General features: G+C 47.8%; 1 protein-coding gene across 1 annotated transcript in view; it reads right to left on the bottom strand.

The window, feature by feature from the left end:
- The window catches only part of LOC118785478 (ras-associated and pleckstrin homology domains-containing protein 1-like), a 72,130-nt gene extending 45,869 nt beyond the window's left edge, over positions 1-26,261 (bottom strand). Inside the window, exons 1-2 of the mRNA XM_036540153.1 lie at positions 26,111-26,261; positions 3,529-3,616 (exon numbers count right to left, since the gene is read on the bottom strand). The gene's annotated coding sequence lies outside the window, so the exon portion shown is untranslated. The remainder of the gene's footprint in view (positions 1-3,528; positions 3,617-26,110) is intronic.
- Between the last annotated feature and the right edge of the window lie 835 nt (positions 26,262-27,096).

Raw genomic sequence — 27,096 nt, 5'->3', positions numbered from 1 at the left:
TCTACCCCTTGGCAAGGCTCATAAACCGATTCGGAGTCGAGCGACACACGGCTCTTCCAGCGCACAGGTGTTGTAACAAGCGGACATGTTGTTTTCCCCCCAGAAGGCTTTGCTGTGCGATGTTAGCCATAAGATGCCCCTGCTCTGCAGTCCCAAAATGGCACCCCAGGCTAAGGAAGAGGTGCACCGTGTCCCTGCCACTTGGCTGGTGGAAGCAGCTTGGACACTGATGGAGAAAGGATCGGGGAGGGGAAGGATATTAGGGGATATCAGTGTACAGGGAGGGTGGGAACTCTGGACAATCAACCATTACCCAGCGTACCACAGGCACGCTGACACCATTCCGTCACTTCCTGTACGCATCATTGCTTTGGCACGGCCGGGGTCACAGGCTCGTAACAAACTGCATCTGCAGGCAGCGTGCATCTGCAGTCACCTCGCATTCTCTGTGCATCTGCAGTCAGAACGCATTATCCCCACCAGAGAAGAGGCCGTGCCGTCTCCCTGCTGGGTTAATATCCCACCACTCCCACCGCTGACTGAAATCTGATGTAGTGTAATGATTGTCTCTTACAGACACTCATTAAACAGTATGGCAGTCTGCTCCACACTGCTCCTATAGATTGCGGGCTGGCACCACATGTACATTATGAAATGAGATAATGTTGTTCCTCTTGAGCATTATGAGGCTCTGTGTATACATTAGTATAATGGAGGTATTGCTCTTAAGGGTCTCTGTTAGGTACTATGTCTATACAAAAACAATCACTGCAGAATGCTGGTATTTCAGCACTGATTTAGCTTGTTGCTCCTGTGATATGCATTAGATGCATCTTGCTCTGGCTGGCTTATAGGTTGCACGGGGTAAGAGCATTTGCCTAATAAATTAGTAAACAAATAAATGGCCTAATTGCTGCAGCTCCAGGGATGCTCCGTTTGCGGCAGCCAGCTGCTTGGGTCTTGAGCAGCTTAGAGAGCTCCTCTGACACCAGGCAGAAGAGCCACAGGGAAGACATGACTCCCAGAGCAGCTGTGAATCTCATCTCGCACACAAACAGGACGGTCCCAAACAGCACCTTCATCTCCTCATGCTCCTGGCCACACAGACCCAGCAGACTCCTCTCTATCCCTGCAGACCCTCCTCTAACCCTGCAGACTCCTCTGTATCCCTGCAGACCCTCTTCTAATCCTGCAGACTCCTCTTTATCCCTGCAGACCCTCCTCTAACCCTGCAGACTCCTCTTTATCCCTGCAGACCCTCCTCTAACCCTGCAGACTCCTCTTTATCCCTGCAGACCCTCCACTGCACCAGTAGACCATCCTCTACTCCAGCATGCCCTCCTTTGGCCTGCCTCCTCTCCCTTTAGCCCCGACGTGCCACACCTCTCTGGGTCTAAGGTGGGGCAGGCTGCCAGGGCTCCAGTGTCCCTCCATGGCGATCATCAGTGCAGCTTGGGAAATGCAGGCATTTCACAACAAATTCCTGGTTAGGCAACTAGGCAAGGACCCAGCTCCTCAGAGCCCTGCCCTGACCTGCCCTGCACCCCCACCACAGCATAAGCCTGCATAACAACAACAACCCTCAACTGCTGGCCAATACATTTTTAAAGCACCAATGCCAACAGAAGCAGCAACAGCCCGTTTTCAGTTAAGGGGTATGATGAGCCAGCTTGATTGTAGCTTTACAGTGAAAAAGGACATAATGAGCCAACATGGTTCCAGGTCAACAGTGGAAAATGGGGATAATGAATCAGCCTGGTTCCAGCTTTACAATGCAAAAAGGCCATAATAACCTAGGCTGGCTCCAGCTCTACAGTGGAAAAGGGTATAAGAAGCCAGGCTAGTTCCAGCTATACAGTGGGAATAGGGTATGAGGCACCAGCGTGACTTCAGCTCTGCAGCAGACCTGGCCAGAATCATTCCAGCGCCACAGTCCCCTGGCCTTTGACCCCTGGCAGCTGGCCGGATCCTGGCAGCAGGCTGAGGAGTGTGTCATCCTGTTAGCGCTGGCGTCACCGCCACTCTGTCGTCCCTGGTATGCCACATCCGCATACCTCTCCCCGCATCTCCGGGGTTCAGCTCCACCCCCCCACAATACGCAACACACTGATCCCTACGGACACGTGGCACTTTATTTTAAACAGCTAACAGCCCCCGGTCTTGCTCTGCGCCGATCCTCTCAGCACACACACCGAGAGGGATCGCATTGCAGGGAACGCACACAAGCCACACACACAGTGTGAAACCGCACGGCCAAACCGCAAGCAGCCAGGGGAGCCCCTTTAATACGTGCCTCCACCGTGACCGAAGCATCTGCACCTACGCAAGATATGCCCAACTGCGAACTGACGCAGGTGGCCTTGAAACGGCTTGACGTGACGCGAGGGTTTCGACTGCATCTGAAGCGCGGGGATCACAATGCTGCAATGCAATTTCACGCTTGAGGAGTCAGAGGAAACAAACACTGCATTCCTCCCGGGACGTCCCCTCACGGCCCACCTGCAGCTCCCCGCTGTCTCTCCCGCTCACTCTGCTCATCCGAGAGGAGAAGCAGGCGGGGCTGGTGGGACCGCAGGACAAACACACACAGGCACATGCACGCACACAGAAACACACAGGCACTCACAGATGCACACAGACACATACAGTCACACCCAGGCATACAACAACATACACAGACATACACCCACCCTCACTCTCTCCCTCTCAAATACACACATATGCACACATACATGTTCTCTCTCTCTCACACATACACACACACTCGTCTATCACACACACACACACACGCACACGCGCGCCCTCCCGCTGCCTGGCTTTGTGGAGGAATGCGGTTGACTCGGGGCAGGCTTTGGTGTGATGTCGCTGTGGCTGCAGACGCGTGTGAGGGAATCTGTGCCGTGATAACAGGGCAGCAGTCACACACTGAGCTGTAATTCCAGGAACAACACAGTCCAGGAGAGCATATTTATAACCAAGCCCTCAGCCGTCCATACATACCCACATGGTTTCACTTAAACGCGGCGTTATCCCCCCAAAAACCAGGCTTTCTGACAGGAATCCAGGGAAATCCGTGCCTTAACTCTCTCTCATTTCTTTTTTAGATTCAGATATTTACTCTAGGGGTTGTTAAACATTAAAGAACCTTTTTTCCCCCCTCCTCTGTCATTGAATTTCTTTTTCTAAAACCACCACCTCTCACAGAATCAGAGGCCATTTCGTTTTGGAAAATATTCTGTGGAAAGAAGAGAAAAACGAAAATCAAACAGCCTGGAGAGCTGTCCCTCGGCAGCATGACAGCACACCAGGCCCGGGACACACTCGCCAGAGAGGAAGCGTCGCCTCAGCCCATATGAGGCATCCGTCACCGGGCCGATGGAGCTGCCACATCCAGAGACAACCGTTCAGGAAACAGGAAGCGTTTACAGTGAAGCTGTGACCGGTGGGATGGGAAGAGCGCAGACCCACAGAGAGCCCCCGTGTGGGGCCTCTGTCGTGCCTCTTCCTTCTGTTTAACTCCGTTCTTACCTTTGGCTCTGTTCTCCTTCCCCTCTCAGCTCAAAAGGTGACCGACAAGGTGCGGGACTTGCGGGATCGGGAACAGCGTCTGCGCCTCCTTGAGAAACAGAGGAGAAAAAAAAGCACGGTTTGACCTCACAGTTGGACTGCATTTCAACTCCAGCTTAGCCCGGGCCGTAATTCCGAACGCACTCAAGAATCAAAAGCCGAGAATCAATCCACTTACAGTCTGCGTTCTGCAGTGTAAGCAGGTGTCTGAATGCTTTACTGTTCAGGGATAAATCGCCCTGCCGATACTGCCACACCGCACCGTGGCATGACTCCTGCTGGGCCACTCTGCTTTGCGCATGAATCAAACCTGTCTCCCCGTTTTCGAAGCACATGTCCGAAATGAGTCTCCACTCTCCCTGATTACACGGCTTACAGCCCCCTTTTTCCCCCACGTACCCCAGGCCCAGCCGGCGCACGTGGTCGTCACCGCCACTCGGCGGAGGGGGCGCGGGGGCCGCACCCCCTTTTGTGCGCGAGCGAGGCGGCGTGGCTGGGATTAGATCGAAGCGTCGACTCAGCGGTTAGCCGCGAGCCAGACCCCCCCCCCCCCCCCCCCCCCCAGCTAACAGCAGGCGAAACCAAGGGGGTACACAACGCTGCCACTGTAAGCATGTGCTCCGAGAGCCTGGCGTCAGCCGGGGGGGGCGAGGGGGGTGCGCGCACTTCCACTTGACCTCCAGGCACGGCTGTCGCTCTCTGGGGGAAGAGGGCCTTTGTTCCACCCTCTTCCCCACCCCCCCACCCACACGCACACTCTCTCGCTGTCAGGTGGGTAACAATGAGCTGGATTACACGACTCCAATACCGACTGCACAACTTATCATTTAGAGGGTGTATGGCACAGGTGCTTTGACAACGTGGAACACCCCCCCTCCCCTCCCACCCTGCCCCATACATAATACATAAACTCCCTCCATGCTACCCCTCAGTACCCCCTCTTCTCTGGAAGGCAGCTGTCCACGGAACAACTGCGCAGCATGTCCGTCCACAAGTAGCAGGTGTCTGACTGTGCGGCTCCTTCTGGGCCAAAGTCTTTGTGAGAGGGCGTGTGTTCGCGCACAAGGGCGTGTGTGTTTTTGTGTCACTAAATGCGTCACCGTCTCCACGTCCACGTCTTCATAACCAGCCCCGGGGACATTTCTAGCTATTAAAAAGATCCGGGGCTAAGTCAAGTTTGCCTGGTGGCTTGTCTTTTTTTTTTTTTGAAGGGAGATCGGCATCGGTAGGTTGGGGAGGTTATATCTACCTTTATAATAAATAAATATTATCACACCTTCGGACGCTGCAAGTCAAGTTCCGCTCTGTTACACAGTCTGTCTGTTGTTTTGCTATAAACACCTCCTTTTTCAGGGTGAAAATATTCGGGGCTGGGCTTAAAATATTCGGGTATAGATGATCGGACCTAATGACGCCACTGACCAGCCCCCATGATCTGCTGGTTTTCATCCTGCATTGGCACAAGATTTAAAGCAGTAACAGAGGAAACGACCACTGGCTGTTCCAGGTGTAGATCAGATGCTGACTTATGATCAAACCACACCAGGAAACCAGCTGACCTTTCTGTCGCTCTTTACCTCTCTTTTCTGATCTTTCTGATGTCTATTGTAAGGAACTGGATGAAATGTGTCTTCACTGTGCTCTGACTCTCTCAGATTCAAACTGGAATGAAACAGCCTTTCCAGGGACACCAGAGATACATACATCCAGGCCACAGGGGGTGCCACAAAGACTTCACAAAGGACATTGTGGACAAATCCTATGGCCTTTGTACTGGACACTGTATGTGTTTACACCATTGTTAACCCCTATATTATGGCAATATAATCACCAGTCCCCGTCTGAGTAGACAACTATGTCTTTGCTTAACCAAAGCAGCTGATTTCTGGCACAAAATGGTTTCTCTGTGCCACCCAGGCTCTCAACATTGGTGCAGGGTAAGACAAGTTATCTCCCTGCAGTAAAGAACACAGGAAGAAGCTCACAGGATGAACACACAGTATAAACACAAGTCATATGCACTGTTTTCATTACTGTTGTTATTGTAGATCATGATTCAGACTGGGTGAGTTGCTACATATCTCAACACAGTTCCCCCTTGCTAGATAAGGTTTTCTCCTGTTGGATTCATATGCTGTGCGGCAACTACAGTACCCCATCTGAATGAAATACTCACAGTCTACATTTGAGAGGACAAGCCTTGAGTGATTCAGGCAGGGCGCAATCTGGTAAACTTCTTAGACGGGAGCCGTTTCTCATTTTCCTCACTGAATCAGCACCGGCAGAAGCCGAGAGCCATAAAAAAAAAGATACCGGTTGATTTAAAAGTGGGGGTTAGGACTGCGTAACAGATTATCTCCTGATCTTCCAGTACAAGCTGACTTTATATACACACACAAAGAGGTCTGTGTACATACCGCACATGTGTCTCAGTGTCATGTTTAAGCACAGTCTTTGATTCAGACCAGGCTCCTGGCCCACCACCCATTACAAGGCCCTCAGAGTGACAGGCTCCATAACAAAACGAGAAGCACCACTGAGTGTGTTCCGATTGGGGGGGGGTTTGTTTGAGAGAACCAGGACATGTCACCATGCCCAAATGCAGGAGCCCGTGAAAGCTGCTCGTCTTTTATCCACTGCTGTGTTGGAGACCGCACCGAGTATAAGTGTTTCCTGTGGCAGTCTGGGGACTGGAGTAAGTAATTACACACAAAATTTTGTATGTTTTGGCCAATTTCTCAAACTTGGAGATACTCTTGGCAAAAGCAAAACTGATCTCCACAGACATTGAAAGGGCAGGTGGGGTCAAGGTGTGTCTGACCTTGTAGAACAATCAGTGCCAATAGAACACTGCACTGTAAAATCATGTTTGCCTAACAAAACAGGATTTGTTGTCTGTGAGATACTTCACTTTATTCATATATTTATTTAGATTTCCAAAATTATGTGCTGCTGTATTTGTCTTCCAAACAACACAAACTTGGCCTGCATACTGCATTCTGGGACTCCTTCACACACATCAGCCATCACTATGCCAAGGATGAGTGTGTTTCACTGTGAAACTACCCGATAATGACTGTTTGGTTTAGAGATACCAGAACAAATTCAGAACACGTGAGAAAATGATACCTCTCAGTTTCCAAGAAAAAAAAATTCTGTATCAAATTATATACATTTTTTTTCTTTTTTTTGGTGCAGCACTAACTCAAACCCTGTCATTCATGTGCCCTGTGGAAAGCTGGTTTCACTGAGAAAACATTTCACAACGGACTGTAACCTTGTACCCCGCTGCCGTGCTTTGAGCAATCCGTTTCAGTTCCCCCTGCCCTGGCCCTCAGGCGGCCCGGCTCTCTACAGCGCCCTGCCAGTGTGGAGCGAGAGGTCACCACGGGGCCGTCAGACACAATGACATTAATAAAGCTGTGAGATGCGATACCGAGATACGCTCTCCTCAGCCCCCCCACCCCCCCAGGAGGCCACGCTTGTTCCTCCGCAGCCAAAATGACAATAAAATAACAACCGTGACATCAGCTCAGGTGTCCGGGTGGACGGGGCGGAGCCGGCGTACCCGCGCAGCACGTGTCGTATGCCCTGCTGTGCCCCACAGAGAGAGGCCGCTCGGCCTTAAAGGAGCCCCGCTGCATTCTGGCGGCCCGAGTGGAGGGGTGGGAGTGGTCCCGTTCGCTACACTGTGATCCGAAACAGGCTTCTCTTATCAGCGCTGCTGGGATCTCCGTGCCTGTGAAGACCTGTCTGCTAACGGAACAAGAGCGGCAGCATTTTGCCAAACGCGTATGAATTTTCTTTTCTCTGAGCTCAGCGGGAGCGCTGGTAAACAGTTCGCGGATGACATTTCATGTAATTGATTTGACAAGGATTAGACGCGGCCAATCGTTGCGTTAGCGCTGCGGCTGCCAGCCTGCAGAATGGCAGAAGAGTCAAAACAAACTCGGAGCTGCAGAGATGTACATCGTGTACTGTGGCCCACACAGACAGGCATGGCCGCCTCTATGTCAGATGAGCAACACCAACTAGCGTGCTACCATCTGAATGCCTGGACAACAGCTGGAGGGTTTGGGTCAGAGTTATCATGTTGGGAGTCCACTATACATAGTTAGGGCTAGAAGGACGAGGGTATATTTCTGGCAGTGTCACTGGAGGGTATACATACAGTATGTTGCTCTAGCACTAGAAAGTAAACCAATGATGTGACCAGTGAAGGAAGTGCTATCCTGTAGGTGACGGAAGACACACACACACACACACACACACACACACACACACACACACACACACACACACACACACCTAACACGCTGCAGACACACACACACATACTCACACACACGTGTGTCATTCTCCTCCCTTCCCTCCTCCCTCCCCCTGGAACAGCTGTGTGTCTGTGTCCTGCAGCCCCCACTTCCTGCCCTGCTCATTTCCTGCGGAAGTGGAAGTGCTGACTTCCTGTCTGTGAAGGAGGGGAAGAGAGCACGCAGAACAGAAACACAGTAAAGGGGTGGGGGGGGGGGGGGGGGGTATGGGGATCACACGAACACGTTGAATAACCTGGTGTTTGAATTTAAATAAACATCTGAATCAGTATACTTAGGGAGGAGGGAGGGAGAGAGAGATAGAGAGGTATACTCGACCTTATACCTTCCTATAAATACTCTCATTTATATATCATTTTCCTTTCCATGCTTAATCATTTTACTGACCGGTTATCTACTGAAGTCTAATGACTAACTTGAACACATCCTGCCATAGCCTGACCAAGGAAAGCCTTTTGAATAGAGTCAGAACATGAGAACAATCTCTCCTGGGATCTGCTCTGGCTATGTTTCAAATCACATACCATGACAATTGACTTTAGGTGCATGTTAAACACATTTATCAAACCTACTTGGTAACACTTGAGTCTTATAACCGTACTTAATATGGGGGCCATAAACGTCTGTACTCCTAAGCATACTGGCTATCACGCGCATCTGCAATTTGAAACACAGCCTCTGTGTAAGTCGTCAGAGGGACGTGAGCTGACCTATCGCTAAGGTTCCTGCCACCGACCAATCACAAAGTGCACACCAACAACCAACCTGTGATCTCAAGACTAAGCGAAAAATTCTCACACACTGCTAATGGATATTTTAACCATTTTTTTTACTACAAATTATAACTGACTGGGGACAACTTCGTGAGTTTCCATTCAGCTTCAGTATAGATTCTTTTGTTGGTAATTAAAAATGAAAAATAATCTCCCCGAGCCAAGAGGACCAATCCACAGGAGTGTTCGCAAAGGAAATAAAATGTCTATTAATACACTGTTCCTGTTGACAACATTAAAGTGGAAACTCTATAGTGGGCAGGTGCGGCAGCAGGTCCCCTGACACATATGAACACAGGAGCACCAGGAATGAGACGGGGATGGACTATGCTGCTGCCAGTGAGGATCATGGGGGCCACTTTCAAACTTCACTCTCGTGATAGGCCAATTCACAACAACAGGTGTTCTTGTGTGTGTGTGTCTGTGTGAGTGTCTTTAAATGTATGTGTGCCTGTCCGTGTGTGTGCGCTTGTATAATTTTTTGCTCTCACAAGAGCAAATCCTATGATGTCTCAGATCATATCAGGACATCTCTCTGAGAGTACTCTCAAAAAGTACAGCTGAAATGGAGCCCATGTCTCATTTTTCTTTTTGAGCTGTGCGAATGCTACCGTTTCTGTCATTTGTGTCTTTGCTTTTTGTCCATTTCATTTCTCAGCTGACGAAATCTGTGTTGCTTTTATGAAATGCACTCTGTGACAATGATATTGTCAAAAATATTTAATAAAAATGACTAACTGATTAACTTTAATCCACACGCACATGCACATGCCCATATTAGCTTTTCAACAATTTCAGATGAAACGACACACTTAGCTGAACACGTAACCATGTAATGGAAGGTTGGTTTCCTGCAACTCAGCTGCAACTCAGCTGTTTCAGATGCCACCCATGTAGAGGACTCTGTGTGTGTGTGTGTGTGTGTGTGTGTGTGTGTGTGTGTGTGTGTGTGTGTGTGTGTGTGTGTGTGTGTGTGTGTGTGTCTGTGTGCGTGTGCGCAACAGTCTTCCTCCTCCTTGCTCCCGTCCTGTCCTGATCACGGCACCACAGACTCCTGACTCCGCACTGCTGAAATCTGGAGGTGGACTGGGCAAACAGATAAAGGTGACCATTTTAAATAAAAGAGTGAATACCTGTTTACTTTAGAAGAGTCCAGCATTTCCCATGAATTATGGCTGCCAAGGCAGCCGTCTAGGCAAGAAAGTGAATTGCCTTGGCAACAGATCCACAATTTTAACAAGTAAATAAATAAAAAATCACTGAGCCAGTGCCACCAGAGGACGGTCATTGATGATTAGACGAAGCTGATGCAGTCATGGCCAAATGTATAGCACCACTGTACTGAAATCAGCAGCTGTCACAGGAAACACACTGCCCTGCAAAAGGATGAACTGTACTGAGATCAGTGACTGTTACAGGAAGCACCCTACCCTGCAAAAGGATGAGATGTAAACAGTTCTGTAACAGCTTGAGAGAAGGACCAGTCATGACAAGTTTTATTTTACAAGCACTGAACTCAGCGTCACATTTGGGGTTCCAATCCCACCTGTGACACAGCTGTTGCGCCTTTGGGCGAATGAGGGAAAAAAAAAAAAAAGAGCGGTAAAAGGAGACACACCAACACAAAAATATGTCAGCAAAAACACAGTAAACTTACTGTCCTAAAAATCAGATCCTTGACAGCTTTGAAGCTCACAAGTCATGCAGCGTAACCAGGGCTTTTCTCATCCACACTCAACCAGGGAATACAAGGATGAGCTGCACAAAAGCCACTGTCAGCTTGGGTTACCGGGGTTTCATCAGGCCATGTGATGGCTGCCCACACAAAGGCACTTGCTGTATGCTGCTTTAGTGTTGGAGGCATTGAGGCCTCAGACCAATGTGTGACCTGCAGGAAGGGGCTGTGGCCCTGACATGCTCAATGTACACGCATAAACTCTCCATCAGGTTCCTTCCACCTAATAAACCACCATTTTCATTGACATAATAACTTTATTTCTGGCCCTTTCACGGTAGGATGGTTATCTAGTATTCGCCCTTACAGTGTGGTATGGCTATCTTTGTGGTTGGAGGAACAATGTGGTGAAGAGGACAAGAGGCAGTGCAGGAGCCCCAACCTGTGCGATTCTGGGATATGTAGTCTGATCATTCGGTGGTCTATGCATGCTGTGAGTCATATCTAACAGTAGTGAAGCAGGGTAGACAAACAGCATTCCTTATCTAATGGAGAAAACTTCTCATTTACAATGCAGGTACAAGATACTATCACCGTTAAACAGAAAGGTGTTGTGTTGTGTCTTGTCTGAAGGAGCGGGAGGAGGAAGGGGAGAGAGCTTCACCTCCAAAGGATGAAAACATGTAGGATTCCACAGATCACTGACTTGATTTCAATGCAGATTATAATCTTCTTTTGTTTGGGGGGGGGGGGGGGGGGGGGGGGGGGGCAAAAATCATTCCTTACTCTCTTCCTACTTTCTTTGTCCCGAGAGACAGGATAAAATAATTACCTGTTACAATAACAAAAAAACATTAATGTAGTAACTATGCTTCATGGAGCAATAGACAGTATTGATAAAGCATTCAGAAGCCATTATATTCGGTCATAACAACGGCTGAACGGCAACTGTGACGGTAACCGTTACCCACATAAACACGGTTAAGCGTGTTCAATGAATCGATGAAAAGAACGAAGGCAAGCGCTGCGCTGAAAGGCATTACTATCGATCTCTGCAGTGCTTTTTAAAGGGCTGGAAATAACACGGAGGATGGGAGGGACCGGGGGACCGTCGATCTCTGCGCCTCACTCCCCCAAAAGCACAGAGAAGCTAAACTCCATGTTTCTGCCAATCAGAGCACAGTCTACAGAGACGGCATGCGTGGCCCAAAATAGAACAGGCACGCAGGTGGGTTGGGGGGGGGGGTGAGCAGGTCTCAGGTAGTGAGGGAGGACAGGCCCACTCCATCACACATACACTAGCACCTTCTCCATTGTTGAGACAACACGAACTCGAAGCATACAAGTGTAGCGGCTCATCTACGTTTTTTCCCACTCTCAGAGCATAGTACAGCAACTTACCTCAGGCAGAGGGGACAGCAGGGCCAAGGCTAGACGTATCAGACTGTCTACGTAACGTAAACTGTGTTTGAATGGTCAATCACAAAGTGCTGACAGCATTTCCCTTTAGCTGGTAGTGAGATGGGCAACTGGGAAACATGTGAGAGGTACTTGCACACAAACTCCAAAAGCAAAGAAGCGAAAGCAAAGAAAACTCCTGCTTCACGACACTGCAGTTCCAGCACCTCTCTGTATTTGGCACAGTCCTGCTCGGCTAGGATCAAGCAGTGGGCCAGAACCCTCATATCGGGGAGACAGCGGAAAAACAGCGGGGCTTCCTGGATTCGTGTTTAGCTCCTGGCTACCGCTGCTGCTGCGGTCCCAGGTGGGTAACTGTACAGAGTATACTGATGGAGGCATCAGTGTTACAGCTCCTTTATCACCTTCACACATTGCAGCGAGGGCCGGCCTGGGTTTAATAACACCGGAGTTTCTGCACACTGATTCGCCGAGGCCGGGTTCGAGCGGTCAGCCCGCCTGCACATGGTGGGAATTAGGGGGAGCACGGAAGTGGCGGCTGAGGCAGGAATTTTCCCACGGTGGTCCCGGAGTTAAAGAGTCCTCCCCGAGAGCCTCCGGATTTCAGAGAGCGGCTCGCTCCGGCCAAGATGAGGGGTTCTCCTAAATCTCTCACCGTCTTCATTAACAAACAGAAGGACCTCTGCAGTGTGGATGCAGTGACCAGCGATACTGTAAATCCAAGTAAAGATTGAGTGATCCGCTCGCAAATGTGGTTTAAATACCGGAACCAGCTCTGCAGCTGGCGTAAGCAGGAGTGGCTCAAAACTGCTGCAGAACAAGATTCACACAGAACACTTCAAAACCCAAAGACACAAACACACACACACACACACACACACACACACACACAACAGTATACTTTACATGACCTTCAGGCATAGGCATGTGCCTCTGTGCTACAGAGCAATATAACATTTCATGCAAAGATCATAAAGGGACCATTTCTGTGGAATGGATTTGGGAGGGGCTGCTGCAGTTAAGAGGAAATGTATCCATTACACATGACCATAAACCAACACATGCTCACAGCCTTCATTTCACACACCACCCAACACACTGCAATCAAACAGTGCCGTTTGCTGAATTGAACACACAGAATTCTAAAAGTTAAAGCCTATATTTTTTAAGTACTTCAATTTTTTATGCTCCTTCGGACCAGCAGGAAACTAGCATGTACTGCACCTGTACTGACAGGAAAACAGGGCTGCAGACCATTGCAGGCCAAGGCAGTGCTCACAGACACACATCCAATGGGCAGAGAATGATTCAAGAGCGCGGTTGCCGTGGAAGGGTTACAGGCACACTCTGGAGAATTAGAGACTCCATCAAAAGGTTCCCACGCCACAGCGTGATTTCTGATGGCTTTGACTAAATTAAAACAAAAAAAAAACATTGTAGGTGACAGTGTTACCCACGCTGCCACTGCTGCCATCACATGATTCTCTCGGTCATGCGGTGGCAGTGGCACAGCGTGGCAGTGCATGGCAGTTTCTACCCCAGGAGGACACAGGACCATCAGTGCTCATGAACAGACCCATGCACCCTTCCTAAAAACCGCCTGCTTGTATGTGATTCTGGTATGGACACCATGGCTGCTATCAGAGCAAAAACAAAAGAAAGTAAACAAATTCAATAAAAACACAAAGGAATAAACAAAAACACGCAATGAAAACAGAACCCAAAACAAATCGCTGACCTTCGCCGTCCCGCGGGGTTCACATATTTAAACTTTAACCTTAAAGCTCCTTTTATACAAACCGCACGCAAGCAGTTCCCAGCGCCTGCAACATCTGTGAAACCGGTTAGCTCCTGTATCAGCCTAGAGTGAGCTAAATATCTATGCACTGGCTGTTTTTACGGTGCCCCTTGTCATGCCAGTAAGTCACTGGAGAGAGGGGAGAGAGGAGGAAGGCTGCTCCACTTAAGTGCTGACTGTCCTGCACTAAGAGCTTCTGAATCAGAGCTCCTGTCACAACATGGGTCAGCCCACTAAAAGAACAGCACAAGCAAGGCTTCACACATACGCCCACACACACACACACACACATACACACACACACACACACACACACACACACACACACACAGACAGACCAGGGGAAGGTGGGCCCGCTCAATGAGAGCCTTTGACTGGAGTAAATATAGCTGCTGTATACAACTCAGCCTACAGACAGGACTGGGCTGAGAGTCTGAGTCATGGCCACAGGCTGGTCCATCACAGCTCCAAATTACTTTGCACTTAAAATAACAGTAAAAAAAAAAAACCCTCTGTGTCAGCTGCTTGGCTCAAAAGTGGTCATTTAGATGTTGTTGGAGTGAGTGTGTCATAAGAGAATGGAAAACTCCTTACAAAAATCTCAAGATAGTCTTTTTCTTGGCAGAAAGGGTAAGTGCCCAAGAGGGTTCTGTTGTGTCGTGTTAAGTTTTAAGCTGAATAATCGGACAGGGCCCGGGCGATGTGAGGATTATGCTGTGATGTTGGGGTGGGGGCTCACACATCCTCACCCTCATTGGTGAACCGGTGAAAATACCAATAACCATCACCATTCTTATAAAGTGAATCTACAGAGACGTCCATGGATCTCAAAGCTCTTTACAGTAAGTCATGAAGTCATGAGTCATGAACAGTAGCCATTTTGTGCCATAATGCACGACTTAATTAAGCCAATGAAACAGGTTTATTACTGGAAAGCCAAATTGGGAATTAGGCCAGGACACCAGGGAACATCCTTGCTCCTTACATCCTTGTAAGAACCACTGGATCTTTGAGGACCAGTGAGTTAGCGCCTAAGTTTAAGCTCTTGTCGGAAGGAAGGCACCTCCGCATCCCTGATCGCTACAGTGAGAAAAAATGAAGTAAAAAAAATCACATGAAATGCTGTAACCTGCTTATGCTGTTTTGTCATGTCATGTATATGTAAAAAACATAAATTTTTGAGAGAGCACCCCAATTGGCTGTGAGACCTGTCTGTCTTAAGACCACTGTGACATGAGCTGGAGGAGGGAATGCACTCTCACAACTGCTCCTGATTGGCTGGAACAAAGCAAAGGCATGAAACCCAATAAACATGACGAGCACTGTGCCCACCCACCCGGCAGGCTTTGAGCACTCTTCGTTTTTTCCCTCAGAATTCCTGTTGAAGTTTCTTCAACCTCCAGAGGGAATTCGGCACAAAAGCAGTCTTGCTTGGTGACAAATAAAACATGAAGAGGAACATTATTTTGATGAAGACAGGGCGGGCATTCCTCTCATATAAATACACCACTATTTCTTCATTTCACTCCACCCCCCAAGGCAGAGAAAAGCAAAACTCTCAGGGATAAACTTCCAACGTGTGTTCAAACACATCTGACACGACTACGCCGGTGGAGCCGTACCCTGCAGCCTGCACGCCGTTTAACCCCCCCAGACTCCCATCTCTGCACCGCACACACAACCCCGGAGTCCAGGAAGCAAAAAAAAAAAACCCACTGCGGTTTTTGATGTTGCGCTGGTAAAATAAACACCTGATCTTTAACGGCTGGCGGAAATGGCGGGAGGTGGCCATAAACTCCAGCCGAGCAGTACACCTCCAGCGAGCTTCAGCACGGCGAGGAGTCATTCAGACTTGGCTCGCTGGGAAGAGGGATAAAAAAATATATAATAATAATAAAAAACAGAGTGAGCTTAGATTTTCCAAGTATGAGTATTGAGCATTACCTCAACGGCAACGGCATTCGAAATGCGTCACTTCTGTTTGACTTTCGCAGTTTCTGAGCCATTCAGAGCCTTTGGTCTGCAGTCAAGGCCTCCGGTTAGTCTGCTCCCTGCTTCAGTGCGTAACACTGCTTTTCCCCAGAGCAGGATCTTATCTCTGAGGAGGAACGGGAGCGAGGTTAAAGTCCTCCAGCGGACTCCTGCTGCGTTCCAACACAAACTGAGCAACCCGGGAGGAGCAATTTGGACATGGATCCCTCATCTGACAGACCTGTTCATGCTGGTCAGTGCATTTACAGTACACACACCCTTTGACCCTACCAATGACTCAGCCAGAAATCCTACCACTGATACAACCAGAAACTCTACAGCTGATAATGGCTGGTTGCCAGCCTGCCCACTGTCAGACCATAAGAATTTGTGGCAGCACAGTGACCCTGGGTCAGAGCCAGGGGAATTCTGACCCCCATCTCTGGTAGACTGGCCAATGAGAAAACCCTGCAGACCAGGTTCAAGGTGAGACACATTCCTTCCTGTCTGGGCAGGTGAGAGAAATCCCAGGAATCTGGAGCTCGCTTTACACTCTCCCCCCCTCCCTCCGCTCCTCACCCCTCCCCGAAATCCTTCTCTGGCCACTCCCCTTTCGTGAGGCATGGAGGGGCTGTCGTCCACAGAGGAAAGGGAGGGCAGGTAAACAGTGCAAAGTCCACCTGCGTGTCAACATACCATGCGATGAACTCTGCCTCTCAGCAGCTTAACATGCCGGGGAGATCAGAGGCTTAACCCTGAGAGGTCCGTTCTGGGGAGCATTCTCTCTCTCTCTCCGTTTCACCAGAGATCACTCACACCGCACGTGCCACCCCCGGACTGCGAGCTCTCTCTCTCTCACGTGAGGGGTTCTAGGGTATTTTCTGTCTGAGCATTCTGATTAATGTAAACATTTTTTTTTCTTCTTTAGACCCTCATTTACATCACTTTTTGAAATTACTTCACCCGTAAATTCTGTGATCGATCCTCTCTGCACCAGAGGAGACAGTGCTGCTCGCTGGACTCAGCGCCACTCAATGAGACATGTGAAACACCGTCTAATCCTCAATCAATAGGGCTGCAAGGACCGACACAAGGAACCCCAGGTTGCTTTGATGGCTGCTGCACTCCGTACAGTAGCCCACCCAAATGAGATGTAACAGCTGAAAGGTAACTGCTGAGATGAACACACTTACAGCAGCGCTCGGGGGGTGGGGTGCCGAGGGGTCTGTTAAGGAACAGGTGATTTGATGTGTCTGCAGTGAATGTATGAGAGGAGCGGTGCCTGATCTGTACTATGACATTTCTTGCAACACTGCGACAACGTTGGTGCAACATTTCCCAGCATTCTTTGTATCAACAGCACAAAGTACATGTTGAACGGGGGCTTTGTAACAACAGGCACCCCCTGTCTGGCCCCCAGGATGACCCCTGGGTCATGTTTTGACTCTGGCAGAGTGAAAGATCTGACAGGGAGGCAGTCAATAACGCTCTCTCAACACACACACACACACACATACACATACACATACACACATACACACTGCAGCTGAGCTCAGCTGTGCTTCCACGACCATTTTTATAACAACAGGCTGCAACCTGAGATGGAACTGTCATGGCTGCAGCAATAACTTTGTGACTAACTACTAACTACCATTACTCTGATTTCCAAGTCTCTTTCAAATCAAAATGGTGTTATTCCTCTACCCTGACTCACCAACACACACTGCACAGACACAGGCAGGAAAACACACTTGCCAGTACATTTCACACGAAGCTGATGGAGGCTGACCCATCGGTTGATGAGGTCTGCGGACCCAAACTGGACTATTGCCGGAAGTCTATTTACTGACCACCAGTCCAACAGTACTTCCCTCCATTTTCTTTCCCCTCTCCTCTCCTGGTCCTTTGTGTAAAGTGAGAAGCAGGCGTGCACTGAGCCCAGAGCACACACAGAGGGTGATGTCTATCCCAGCTGTCCCAGCGGAGGCCAGGAGGGACGTACCCAGAAGCAAATTAAGAAGCCTGTTATCCGGCCTCACACTACGGCAAACTGCTGCCAATGTGACGACGGACTCTCTCACAGGGCTGGGACTCTCTGGGCACCTGGGATCAGTCTAACCCCATATACTCCATATGCTGCCTAGAGTGGCAGCTTCATATGCTTCATATTCAAGCTTTGCGTGTTCTGACTTGCTAACTCATTATGAATATGCATGAAGGGGCGTGGCCTACACAGAGCATCCATAGCCAGCACAGCATTGCACCGTAACCACTTATTATGAACCGGAACCTGGTGGACAAGGAAGCACACAGGAAGGAAGCGGAGAAGAAGGCCTGGCTGTACTGTAGGATATCTGTGGTCTAACCTACTGAACTCTTATGAATCCATTCAACTCTCACTAACAGCCAGACTGGGTGGTGGATACGGAGAGGAGAAGGGGGACAGGGAGACGGAGTTAGGATGCAGTAAAACCTCCTCTTCCATCCACCCCCTGCGTCAACCCCCCATCCTGCAACGTCCACTCTGGCTCTCCAGCCGGGATATTGGTGTGAAATTTCCCCCTTGCAAAATTCTCACCTCTGGCCTCAGCCTTTTGGGGGCAATAAAAGAAATAATGATTCAACCCCTGGCCGTCAGTTTGTTTTCGAAAAAAAGGGGCTGCGGGGTGCTTCACAATGCCTAGCTTCAAAGGTGTTCACTGTTCTTTCATGCAGTTTACAGTTCAGGAGGCTTTGTATGACTTCATCTGTGACTGAGCCAGTTCATGAGCATTTCAAATTTCATAATCAGCTTCTAAATCCATGCAAGAGGAATGTTTGTATTGGGATTGACAGGGGCCTGCGTACTTTGCGCGTGAGTGTTAAGTGTAATTAAATACACACACACCAACACACACACACAAACACTCTCAGCACAAACTTCATGCAACTCTGCTGATTCACAGACATTTTCCCAGACACCATTACATAAGAGGGTGTGTACCATTGTCATCCCTCACTCTCTCAAGCATGCACATACGCAGACTCTCTCTCTCTCACACACACACACACACACACACACGCGCCTGCACACAGACATTCAGGTAGGAACAAAGCGCACTTGTATGAAAGCAGGCAGACAGGGGGAATGTTCTGTCTATATCAACGCCCTGCCTAAGCATATCTGCTCTATGGCTGGAGACTCCCTCTGACTCAGCATGGCCTGTAAATAACACGTGAAGGACACGCAATCATCCCACACTCTTCTGCTGTTGCTGTCATATAAGAGCCACATGTCTGACGAGCCCCAACCCGATCCTTCAGCTTGGAGAGGAATTCACTGCAATGCCTTACGCTATTCAGATATTAATAAGAAACGCACAAGCCTTTTATGAGATACGGACCACCCTCTTTCAGCAAACACTACTCAGCTGATCACATGTCTGCTACCCCCCCCCCACTGTCCCTTTCTTGTTGAAAGCTCCACTTCTGGTCACATGATGTCAGTGACAACTCTTATTGGCTAAGCTAACTACTGGTAAGTTATGACAGCAGTGACTGTGCTCCTACAGCTGGGAAAAGAGAGGTACCCTGAGGGGTTTGCTGGTGAAACCGCCACCTGGCACTGCTCTTGGATGGATTCATTACTGCTTAAGCTGCTTTGCGCGGTACAAGGCAAGAGCCCAATATTCTACGCTGAGGGCTTCCAGCAGACTCTGCACGGCCCAAATACGGCAGGCTCCAATTGCTTATGACACCCAGGTGGTGCTGTGCCAAAATGTTGTGTCCATTCAGGCAGCTCTGGGGGCAAAACTTTGAAGAGGGGGCATTGTAAATTCCCCCCACGATGAGCCTCCTCACTCGCTCTACCTCTGTGGAGGTCCCAGCTCATGACAGATTCCACACAGGATTAAGAGGGACTCATATCCAATTTTTAACGGATCATTTCGCCCATTCTTTAAATTTGTCCTTTTCGGGCTGCGCAGCATTGAGCCGGGGCGAAGATAAGCATGGCTGTTTGACAGTGGCTGGAAGGCATGATCCCGGCTGCAGCTGTCGCCAAAGGTCTGCGGGAGACAGAGAGAGCGGGGTTCTGTAAACCAAGGGACTTTCAGCTTCCTGTGGGACTATGCCAGATCAGAGGCAAGCACATAAGACAGTGGGCTTACCTCCACCCATTCCTCTATCTGAGAAAGGCCACTGGTCTTAGCTACACCCAATCCTCTGAAAAAGGCCACTGGTCTTAGCTACACCCACTCCTCTGTCTGAGAAAGGCCACTGGGTTTAGCTCCACCCAATCCTCTGCCTGAGAAAGGCCACTGGGTTTAGCTTCACCCACTCCTCTGTCTGAGAAAGGCCACTGGGCAGCATCCCACTCCAATGGCAGCCTCTTCAGTTCTACACCCCAACGTTAGGGTTCTGCTCACACTGATTTAAAAGACGTTTCAAGACTTTGGATTAGGGACGAGACTGGAAATATTCAATGATTCCAATATTCGAGCAAGAGGTCAGCAGTCAATTACATGGAACAATATCCAAATGTTTGTTAATTAAGAACAGCAAAAAGTGTTTTATAATCTCATCAATAGTCACAAATGAAAGCCTAAGGGCACTGCTTGACACAAAATTATTTTGTTGACATTATCAATTCACCAGCTGGAACGTATGAGTGAACGCTCTTCCGAGCAATTCATTATTAACGCAGAAAGAGGAGTTTCATATTGAGTTTAGCAGAGTGCTTGGGGGGTGGGAGCATGGTTCAATTATTCAATCTTGGGGGCCACTGATAATTTGAATATTTAACAGATGAAAATGTGCACCACCTAGCATGTACAACACCCCACCCACCGCCTAGCAGAACACTCCAGCTGGGGTTTCGTCCATCCGTATGAGGGCCTTCTACTGTACCGTTTCCTTTATGATGGGAGCAAGGAGCTTAAAGTTATAATGGTGTAGTCCTTAAGTCATACATGCTGTTTTGTACTTGTTGATCTAGGCACACATTTGCAATCTGCAATGTCTGGCCCTGATGCTCGTTCATGTGAGGTTAGCGGTGTCCTGCTCACGCGATTTTTTCATGCAACTTCATTAGCTGCACTGTGTCAGACTCTCTGGATTTGTGTCTGCACTGGAAGAGCATCTGCTGAATGACAACAAAGTAAAAAGTGTCATTCTGCAGCTCTTTTCTCTTTTACTTCATTGGCTCAATCATTTCTTATTTATTCACTGGGGAGAATAACAATAAAATGCTGACTGTCAAAAACAAATATCCAATGAGATGCATTGCACGTAGTGTGTTTAGCCAAGGCTAATTTCCAACATGTCGTCCCCAGACAGCCTTGGAAAACTGACTAAAACTAACAATATTAAATCAAAGTAGCAGACATGAAAGAGCTAAATATGAAATACAGCTATAGTGCTAAGTGATTAGACTTCACGGTGACAGTTTTGATTTTGCTTCAGCCAAGAGCTGGCTTTTCTGTGAGAATCTCCGGGGCTCATATCAATCACACAACAAATGTGGGTCTGTTTTATTTGAGCTAGCTAATGTGGCAAAAAAAACATTCAATTGATTGAAAATGCAAATTAGGACATTTAATAAATCAATAGCACTGCATTCGTATTTGGCTGATGCCAGCACTCCTCTTTTCAATGGGTGTGAGGAAAGCTGAAAAATATTATCAGCAGAATGATGAATACCTAATGATTTTGTATTCATATGTACATATTCTGACAGTTTTTTCCTTTAGAATATCATGTAGCTGGCACTCATGCCATGCCCCAATGACCTCAGTTTTGTTCATTTTTAGAATCATTTCAGCGAGGTCACCGCTAAACACAGGCATCTAGCTAACACACTTTTCCAGTCCACTTTTCCTAAATGTAGAGGTTTTGTGAATTACAACACAAAAAAATGTTTTAAAGATGAAATGAAAACATTCGAATTCGTTAAATCTATCATAAATAACTGATCAAATGAGTAAGTATAATTTAGTGCAGAGAAATTTGTTAATCTCACATCTTCATAGCAGATGTCTCTTGTTTGGGTCCTGCAACAGCACTGAATAGCTGCATTGATTAACGTGAGCAGGCATGAAGCAAGTTTCCCCTCACGTCAACATTTTTATTTTGCCAGCATTTAAAACAACACCCCATCTGAAGAGTGAATCCCATCTCCGTGTGCCTGCATACCCTTTGACTGACCTCCCACTGCCCCCTGGTTGTCTGACTGATCTCTGACCCCCACCCACCCCACCAGAAGGGTACCACACATGCTTACAGCCGTCCCTTCCCTCTCTTATCTCCAGCATTCTCTTCAGGGTGGTCTCACCGTGACCAGCAGGCTAACTCAAAGCCAATACAGTGCTTGAGGGACAGCGTCCAGTTCCACGTCTACAGTATGCAGAGCCAACAAGCAGCAAGGCCTCCCGGCTCTGAGATCTGCACCGCTCAGTCCATTTTTTCCCCAGACGCAGAGAGCTCCAAGCAGGCACACATTCATTATCCTGTACCACTGCTCAAAACCGCTTGCTTCTGCCCTGACAAAAGGCGTTATCCACTCGATGGCGGAAATTCGGTCATCCGCTGAAGTGCCCAGTTCCTGTGCTTAGCGGTTTTACCAGAGATCCCATGTGCTTCTTACTTCACGCAGCGTCAGTCTTCTGACAGTCACGCTACTGTGACCTCAACAGTAGAGGAGAAGAGCCATGTCAGCCACTGTCAACTCAGACGTGGAAGATCTCATTCCTGAAAGGGGCAGAGACAGCCAAACACAACTCGAGCACTTCTGCAAGCCCTTACGTCTTTAAGAGACCGTTAATGCACAAACGCATCTGCTCTCGCTCTCTCTCTCTCTCTCTGTACAAATACATAACTACTCTCTTCTGCCCAGGAGTCAAGAGGAATTTCCTGAAGGAGAACGGCTATGGCCTTTCCATGGGCCTAGCCGTTTCTCCGATAGGAAGAGAGGCTGAGTGAAAGCGTGTGTGTGTGAGCCTGCAAGCATATTGTGTAAGAAAGACTGACATGAGGGAGGTCATGATTTCCTCTCACCTGAACTCACCTCACCTTATGTCGAGCACAGGTGACTACACCTGCCCCGCACTGCATGTGAAGCCCTCTTCCCTCTCAATATAAGCATACTGTGGCCCCTGCGAATAGTTCCACACTGAAAACCTGCTCTAACGCCCAATCAAAACAAAAAAGGGATTCTGTTCTGGACGGACTACAGAGCAGTTAATACTTGCTGTGACAGCAGTGGATGCCACTCAGAGAACAGTCATCCAACATTTCTGCTCTTCCAACCCTTTTCAGTCTGCTGGAAAAAAAATGAAACCAGATATTCTCTTCACAACCCACCCTAAGTGCTAGCAACAAACACATCCAATTCCGTAAATCCTTGAGGCCCTATACTTAAAAGGGATTAAATGTTGACTTCACGTCTTCACAAGATTTACCTGAGGTGATTACCAACACAATATTTCTGTCAATACAGCTATTTACCATTCTGTCACTGACTCAGCTTTCTGAAGCACACCTAACACCAGAGCATCTGTCCAACACAAGCAGCCCCAGAGTCCGCTAATAACCAGGGTAACTTTCACCAAGGCCTTGACGTAGTTCAGCCCAGTGGGTGGAACCAGAGGACTGTAAAAGCACCAGAAACGCGGAGCGCAGGGTCTCGTACGCATAACATCACAAAACGTAATGAACGGGTATGTATTTTTTCATATCTCACTCGAGACCTCGTATGCCCTTCTGTGTGATGTCACACAGGGTGAGAGAGTAAGAGGGAGGGAGAGAGAGAGAGAGAGAGAGAGAGAGAGAGAGAGAGAGAGAGAGAGAGAGAGAGAGAGAGGGCCCTGCCCTTTTTCTTCCTTTCTCTTTTTTTAACGTCACAATGTTTTTTGAAATCTTGCAGCTTGAGCTCGGACGGGCTGCTGGCATTTAGCCGGATGTTTCAGCTGTGGATGCCACAGGAGTTTTGGCATGATCCAGAATGACAAGTGACAGTAAAATTCTTCCCTCCCTCCCTCCCTCCCTCCCTCCCTCTCCCACTCCCACTCCCACTCCCTCTCCCTCCCCCTCTCTCTCCCTCCCCAAAGTTGAAAGAGAGCAGGCACGCTCCCGTGCAGGCGCGCTCCCGTGCAGGCATTCAGGCATGTTCACACAGGTGCAGGGACCTGTGATTGTTTTCCACAGCTGCGTGTAGCACCCGGGACCCACTGCGTAAACAAAAACAAGCGCTCCTATTTTGGTACTCTTATAGGATAATACACTCTGAATGCCCGGCGTTGCCAAGCACATAACCTCAACAACGGGTGAGAAACCTATGGGAGTCATTAAAATGTCACAGGAGATGTGCTGATTAAACAGTCAGTGGAATAATTTGCAGCCTTTACACCTAAAAATACTATAAATGGGTTTTAAGGCACATATCTATGTCTTACTGCATAAACAAAGTAAGATATACACACATTAGCATCAATTCAGAGACACAAATGTAACTCAGAATTCATTTAAGTGAAAGACTAATGTTTCAGTCTAACAACTGACACAGCATCAGAGAAACACTCAAGACTAGGGCAAAATTTCTTCAGTGTTATCATCTAATAAGCTACTCTCATCTCTCATAATCACAATGTGTTTGATTACCCACTAATGCCTCCTCAGGAAAGGACAATGCAAATGAAAGCAAAATGAAAATCCCAAAGCTAATCATTATGCTGAACGAACAGAGTTCATAACATCACAGAGTCCCCTGTGGCTTGTGCGAGATCACTATTGTTTCGGGTGCTCATGCTCATTCACTTTGATTGACAGCTGCATGTCACCCTTGTTTCTTAACTTGGGGTATGTGTGCTCTAGGGGTTTCTGGAGTGATCACTAAATTATGAAAACATTTTTATAAAAGTCACAGTAAATAGTCATATTTGAAACAAACAGTAAATTATATAAAAAAACACAATCTGAACGTTAAAAAATAAGATAAAATGGGCTATGAAAAAACTTTCAGGAATATTTGTTATACCTCCCATTGGATCTGATTAGGGGGTAGCTGACATTTAAGTCCTGCAAGGGGTACAGTGGCCAAAAAGGGCTAAACCTTACTGCATAACACATGCTGGATGAATATCAGTAAAGACCCGTCGGTGCACTCTTTAACACGGAGTGGCGATAGGTAAACATTTGTTCACGCGAAATGTACCCCCCCCCCCTCCCCGCCGTGCACTGCGAGCGATCCGGACTGCTTAACACTTACGGGTCTAATAATGCTATTGTGTACGTCTTTATTCGGTATGTGGATTAGCTGGATGTTTTAGCTCTCGGAAATCCGCTATAGTCCCAATTAGGCAGGAGAAACATTGCAGCCCCTTCCCAGGGCGAAAAGGGAGCCCTACGTCACAATGCAACAGGGATAAAATCAGAAACGTGCAAGACACCAATTAATTTAAGTCCAGTTCGATGCTCCCAAACAATGCTACGAGAAAAACGGTGACATCACATACGGTTAAAGACTGTTTTGCACAGCATTTTGTATGTAAACAGAGGCTTCATAATATTTTGTGACACACACCCGGCATCACCAGGCTAATGTTTAGCTAGATACAGTAACGCTAGTTGGCTAGCTTTATAGGGCGGAGACCTACCAGACTGTTAGGCTACTGTTGCCAATTTTTGTGTTCAAAGACGCGTACAGATGCAAAACGCATTGCCCACAATCATCATTCTCTACTCCACGCTGCATATTTATACTGTTGTTATGAATTTAATAAACTATACCAATGCACAGAAAACAATATATACCGCATGCGCAAGAACACGCCCATACTTTCCAGATCCGCGATTATCGATACAGTATTTAAACGCGAATTACCGCTGAATTGGAACTAGACAATCTGGGTTTAAGATACACAGAGTTCATACTCCTTTCGCTTTAAATTGTACGTCTTATTTGTCAATTTATTTTTCCAAATGAGTGTCTATAGGCCATGGAATATCCCGGCTTTTTCCTGTGTCGGTCCCTCCGGAATACACCCTTTATATCCAATGAAGTGGACAGACCAACGACTGCATAGCAGTTCATAGCCTATGCCAGTCTTACACTCGGTCACACACAAACACACACATACACACACACACTGACCACTGACATAGGCAGGTCTGCATTAAATTACACCGTAATGTTGTTAAAACAAAATAAACGGAGTCCTACTGCTATGTTACTGAAACATGTAATTAGATTTTAAAAAGAAATCAAAACAGCCCCCTTCCCATTCAATATTTTCCAAATATTTCCTCTAGGATTTTTCCCCTTGTTAGCCAAGACATTACAGGGAGTCCACCAAGAACCGGTCGGAGAAGGAGTCCGCAATACTAGTGCACTTTCTTCCGCCAAATCCAACTATTTGTGGCTACTACTGATCAGAAAGCAGCATCTGTATGTAAGCATCACTCATTTTCAGAAGAAACATAAAGCGGGTAATCTTTACTTACAGCTAGAAACCCTCAGGGTTTGAATTTTTAGGAAGGCGTTCGCCTCTCTGTTTCCTAGGAAAATCACTGCAACAATGGCATCAAAAAGAAAGAGACCTACAGGCGAATCCAGTTGTCCAGGCAATACTTCAGTTATATCTGTCTCCCTTCAGATTTCACGGCGAGTGCTGATTCCTTGGTTTAGTAACTCCGTTCGTACAGTGGCACATTTGGTTCATGTTCCCACTTCCATTCTCCCAGACCGGGGCACAGATTGCTGCGCGTTCTGGCGTCTCGTTTCCTGTCCAGCCCAGAAACCAACCTCGACAAATCGCGCGGTCACACTGTCCATGACTAACGCACCAATTGTACCCCCAACCGGATGGGGAAAGGCACTACAATGGAACTCGTTTTTAATTGTTAAAACGAAAGAATTACATTTTTTAAAAGAACGCGAGTCACCAAATTACTTCAGCGGTATGTTACTGTGCACCAGTTCTTTCCATGTTTATAGAGAAAGTCAGGAGTTTCAAAAGAACTTACTCTAGTTTAACGTTATGTCCGCACTTTTAATGTATGTAAAATCACAATATATTTGTTACTTTAGACTGCACCATAGATATTTAGCGCATGATATGAAACACGTTTGATTTCGTCAAATGAGTCATCCACCCCTTCAAATGGACGTTGTCTGCTAAGCTCGTCGGTGCGTGTACGTCTTAAGTGCCAAAGTGTAACCATGAAAACAAGACCAAACAGATGTCAATATGAACACCTGTAACAGGGGAGAGCTATTTCCCACAGCCGCTGTCAGCAATTTATTTGTCATCTTGAGCAACTGATTTCGCCTAAGAATACGTGAAGTAGGCCTATAGTATGTGTTGTAACCAACGCAAATAAGATATAAAACGTATGTAAAGTACACGTGATTATTCCTCAATTCCTCAATGAAGCCCTTCTACGAGCACAAAACACCACATTGAACTTGGTCGGTTATTCCACAATAACATGACAGTCATTACAGTAACACGGCCGAGCAATGCCAGGGAAGCCCTGGCAGGCAGAGGTACTACAGAGGGGAAGAAATGTGAGAGTATTGTGGAAATT

This window comes from Megalops cyprinoides, chromosome 11 (genome assembly GCF_013368585.1).
Source record: "Megalops cyprinoides isolate fMegCyp1 chromosome 11, fMegCyp1.pri, whole genome shotgun sequence".
Lineage (NCBI taxonomy): Eukaryota > Metazoa > Chordata > Actinopteri > Elopiformes > Megalopidae > Megalops > Megalops cyprinoides.
The sequence above is the reverse complement of the archived record's forward strand: the minus strand, read 5'-3'. Positions and strand labels throughout refer to the sequence as shown.